We start from the raw sequence: 5,146 nt of genomic DNA on the forward strand, positions 1-5,146 counted from the left end.
TGGACAAAGAAGAGATAGTTGAATCTGAGTCCAAATTCGAGATGGCAACAGTTAAGAGGGAGAATCCTATCATGGATCCAAAAGATAAAATTGTAAATTTCACATAACTTATTTTAAGTGTAGGGAGAGAGGGAATTATAGAAACCAGTGCCCTACTCGTAAGATTCAGTCGACACAACCTGAGGAAAAGAAGAAATCAATCCGGAAAGGGAAGAAGCACATTGAATTCTCCAAGTGCAAACGAATGGGTCACTCAAAAGTCAATGTCCAAAAAGAAGACCCAAGAATCTAGGGGGAGAAATTAAGGTTAGTAAATTTACATTATATGAAAATCTAATTTTTGCAACACATGTCGGTACCCCTAACTAATCTTGATTGCACTAGTTTAGATTTCTCTCGAAATTAGAAATGCTCGCTAATAATGTAATGAATAAAGTAGATTCGAATCTAAATAAAAACAACTCAAAATTATTTAATAAAAATAAGAAATTAACTCTTAGAAAATTAGAAAAATATAATAATATTTTAAAAGATAAAATTGATAAATTAGAAAAGATTGTTAATAATTTAACCAAATTACAAAATCTATACTTGGATTACAAGTCGAAGGTAAAACTTAAACTCTACAAACCCAGTTATAATCAAATACCTTTTAATTATGAAACTAATCGATAAACACTAAATTAATCAGTAAACTCATAACTCAACTTAAAAGTTAGCTTAAAATTATAACTTGTTAACTTAACTAATAAATGCTTGATTTGTTTGATCCATGCATAATTACCATGAATATGCATATAAGTAATTAATTGATAAATGTTATTCATGATTACTGATGTGCGTAGATCTTATGATCATTTATGCATGTTTAGACGCACATCTACTTGTATTTCATTAGCATATTCTATGTTTATTGCAACATATTTCTTTGTAATATCATACTTCCAGTATATTTTGTTCAAAAATATGCTCTTTGCTTGTTTTGATTGACAGGACGCTATTTGGAGTGAAAATGGAGCTAAAACGCACACAGGAGCTTAGGTCGTGTAGGTCACACGGTCGTGTGGCCATTATTGTGCTTTGGTCGTGCCAATGATCCCGAGAGAAGGAAGGCTATGGTTGTGCCGAATGGAACGACCGTGCTAATCATTCTGTGGCCAAGCAACACACGGTCGTGCCAACATTCCAGAGGCAGAGAAGGTCACGGTCGTGTGACCTCGGCAGAGACGAAGAAGGCCACGGACGTGTGACCCCACACGGCCGTGTGACTCAATCTGAGAGGAAGCCGTGTAAGGCCGTGTGAATTCCACATGGCCATGCGACGAAGAACACGGGCTGTGCCACGCCAAAACAGAGCTGTGCTGAATTCTAGGTAGATTGCAGACCGATCGTAATTCGGCCATAACTTTGTGCTCCGTTGGAGTTTCGGGCTGTTCTTTATACCGAAACGTAGCCAACTTCAAGATATACAACTTTTCTTCAGATCCAACAGAGAGAAAGAATTGTTTTCCCATGCTAAATGGCATGGCCGTGCCTCCCAACCGCGGGTTCAACTGGACCTCCGCTCAGACTGCAGACCAAACTTCGAACCGCCATAACTTTCAGCTCGATTTGAGTCAGGGCTCGATCTAAGTATAAGATTGAATATAATTTCAAGGGATACAACTTTGGTTCAGGATAAATCATGAGAAAACCTGGTTTAATGGGTGAAAAACCTGGTTTACTGGACGCATGTAATCCTGGTTTTCCTGGGCAGCGTGGAGGAGGTATAAAAGGGTCAAGAACCCTATTCTTTGATTATCTTTGGTTTGGGGACTTCATCCCTCTCCTTGGGAAAGGATTTTCTCCTTCGAGGGAAATCCTAGAGCTTCATCCACCACCGTCCCTTGATGTTCCTTCCATCTCTAGAGCAAGGAGGCATCCCCAAGACATCGAAAATCTCAGCAAACATCGCTTCTTCCCTTCCTTCTCATATCAACGGTTGTGAGTATGTTCTTCTTTATGTTTTGGGGTTGTTCTTCCCCCACAATGAAGTATACATCCTCTTCTAGGATTAGAAAGTATTTATAATATGATGGAGATGCAGAACTATGTAGATTCACTATATTTCTATTCAATGACTTGTTAATGCCTTGTTTATGCTTGATGAGTTGTGAATGTGACATGTTTATATTTCTATTCTTTGATTGATTGATGTGGAGGATTGTTGATCCTACAAAGGGGATGTCTTAGAGCGTATTGACCAAGGTACCCTACTGATAGGGGTAACCCTTTCCAGACGTCTAAGACGTTCCCTTAAAAGGAGAAACAATCCCTTAGGAACTGCTGCTCTCGCAAAGAGAGTGCTCTAGATCGTATACCCGAGGGGCCCCAGTGACAAGGATAGCTCGTTCACGGATGTCTAGGGCATTCTCTTGAAAGGAGAGACAATTCCTCTATAAGGAAGTAGGTAACCGTACTAAACCTCTACCCTTATCCTTATTGTTATTTACTAGATGTGTATCCCGGTGATCTACCAAGGCGCCCTCATGACAGGGGGTTAACCATTACAGGACTTCACAGGAATCGTCTCTACGTTATACTTAGGGATACCGACCAATCTAACTTCCGACAAGAGCATGGACATAAAGGATAGAAACTAAGCAATCCATGTAGTATTTCCTAGTATTATAATGAGACCGAAATCCTAGAGTCCCTTTTCCGAAGCTCAATTCCCTCAAAGGTCAATTCTCCCTCTCCTCTTTCTTCTTCTCAACCTTCTCATTCTCTCTTAAATCACTCTCATTAGTTTGCAAGCGTCAAAGCCAACTTTTGACCGTCTAGATAACTCACTTTGCGATATCTCTAGTGCTTAATCAATAGTCCCTGTGGATTCGACAGATCTTATATATTACTGATGACGAAACCGTACACTTACGGTTGCGTAACAAGTTTTTGGCGCCGTTGCCCGGGATTGTTCGCATTAACATTAGTAGATTAGCAATTTAGTCCATCTAGACTTGTGAATAGTTTTTATTTTTTTCCATTTTCATAATTCAAAAAAAAACTCTGCATTTATTTCTTATTATTAGTTTAAGGTTCAGTTTTTCGTTTTCTTTATTTTTGTATTCTCTTTCTTACTCTTAATTCTTCATTTTTGTTTTTCTCTTATAATTTTTTTTCTTGAATATCCATGAGCACTAACATATCAAGTAGGGCCTTAAGAGGTTTCTCTACACCCATTTCTACAAGATTTTTATCTCCTATTATGCAGCCTCATATTAAAGCAGAAAGTTTCCAACTAGACCTAGAGTTAATTTTCATGATACAAGGTCACAAATTTGGAGGAGAAGCATCAGAAAGTACTTATCTGCACCTTGAGACATTTCTAGAGCTTTGTGATATAGTGAATTGTGAAGGAGTATCAGCAGATGCAGTTCAGTTGATGGCATTTCCTTTTAGTATCAAGGATAAAGCAAGGACTTGGTTATATTCTCTTCGTCCTCAAAGCATCACAAGTTGGGAACAATTGGAGCAGCAATTTCTGAATCATTTTTTCCCTCTAGGCAGAACAATTTATATGAGGAATTGCATCATAAATTTTGCTCAGGCGTATGGAGAATCATTATTTGAAACATGGGACAGATTCAAGAGTCTACAAAGACAGTGCCCTCATCATGGTTTGGAGAAATGGCTGATTCTACACATATTCTATAGGGGAATTCCTTTTTCAAATAAGTGTTTGTTAAATTCATCAGTTGGAGATTCTTTTATGAACAAGAGCATAGAAGAAGCTTATACATTAATTGATCAAGTGGCATTGAACCTCCATGGATGGTCGAGCAAAAATTGGATGGAATCTCCCTCAGAAATTCAAGAAGTACAAGCCATATATACAAGAGAGCCTGTCAAATAAAATGCAGTTCAACCACCCAAGAATGTCGAAATTCAGAAGTCACAGAATGAGGAGTTCAAACATTTGAGGGAAAAGATTAATAGCATAGTTTCAAAATGGTTCAAGGAAGACCTTCCTCCTACACAGATAAGATCTAGTGTAACTGATAATGATATTAAGTTGAGAAGTGACAAGAATCATAAAGAACTTCTGAAGAAAGATTTGTTTAGGATTGAGGAGAAGAACAATAGAAGACCTCAAGAACTCAGTTCCATTACTCCAAGAAGATCCCAAAGGCCACAAGTACCTTTTCCTCAACGGTTGATGACACCAACACTAGATAAGCAAGCTGGACCTCCTCCATAAGCTCAAAGGTGTTGGCGCAGCGGGGACCGACAAGAGGGGGTGAATTGCCTGCAATCACAAATTATACTCTTCTCGAACTTTCAACTCAAATTAAACAATAGTTATGAAATTAAACAGAATTAAAAAGAATGAACAGAGAAAATCAGACTCAGTGTTTTTACTTGGTTACAACCAAAATGGTTGTTAATCCAAGGCAGTTTGAAAGCGCACTAGAAACATCTCCTTCTTTGAAGGCAGAGAAGCCTTTTACACTTTGAGAGCACAGAACTATTGCTTGGAAAATAAAACACAGAGAATTGATTACTTTTTCATTGTGCTTGAACAGCTATTCGAGACCCCTTTATATAGGGGTTCCAAGACTTATCAAATAACCTGATTTTCGGGATCAAGTTTTGACTCGAGAAGGATCGGTCGACCGATCCCCAGGTTAGGTCGACCGAACCTGCTGTACATGCCCAGCCTTCCGTCCAGGTGCAGTCTCTCTGGATCGAGCTTGGGTTCGGTCGACCGATCCTTGCGTTCGGTCGACCGATCAGTTAACGATCTCTCTGAGCTGGCCCGATCAGTACGCTCGACTAAGTCTTGTGGTTTATCTCCGGTTTGGTCGACCAATCAGAGGATTCGGTCGACCGATCAGCCATTGGTTGCTGACGTGGCTGCTGATGTGTTTCCAATGGATGACTGCTGATGAAAGGGGTTCGGTCGACCGATCAGTGGGTTCGGTCGACCGAACACTTGTCAAGTCAACTTCCCGGTTGACTTGCTCTGGTTCGGCTTGCTTGGGTGATTTCGGCCATTTGGAATAGGGCTCACCCGAACCCAGTTCCCGGCCTTCTCCTCGAGCAGTCTTCCGTCTCGGCTTTACATCCCTCGAACGCCGCACACGTTCTTCACGCCCACCGGTGT

The 5,146-nt window shown here is 40.0% G+C and overlaps 1 non-coding gene across 1 annotated transcript; it reads right to left on the reverse strand.

Annotated features, from left to right (window-relative positions):
- Window positions 1-3,557: 3,557 nt before the first annotated feature.
- LOC121978839 lies at window positions 3,558-3,663 on the reverse strand. Its single transcript, XR_006111180.1, has one exon. It is a non-coding gene; the product is annotated as a small nucleolar RNA R71 (small nucleolar RNA).
- Between the last annotated feature and the right edge of the window lie 1,483 nt (window positions 3,664-5,146).

This window comes from Zingiber officinale, chromosome 4B (assembly GCF_018446385.1).
Source record: "Zingiber officinale cultivar Zhangliang chromosome 4B, Zo_v1.1, whole genome shotgun sequence".
In the NCBI taxonomy this organism is placed as follows: Eukaryota; Viridiplantae; Streptophyta; class Magnoliopsida; order Zingiberales; family Zingiberaceae; genus Zingiber; species Zingiber officinale.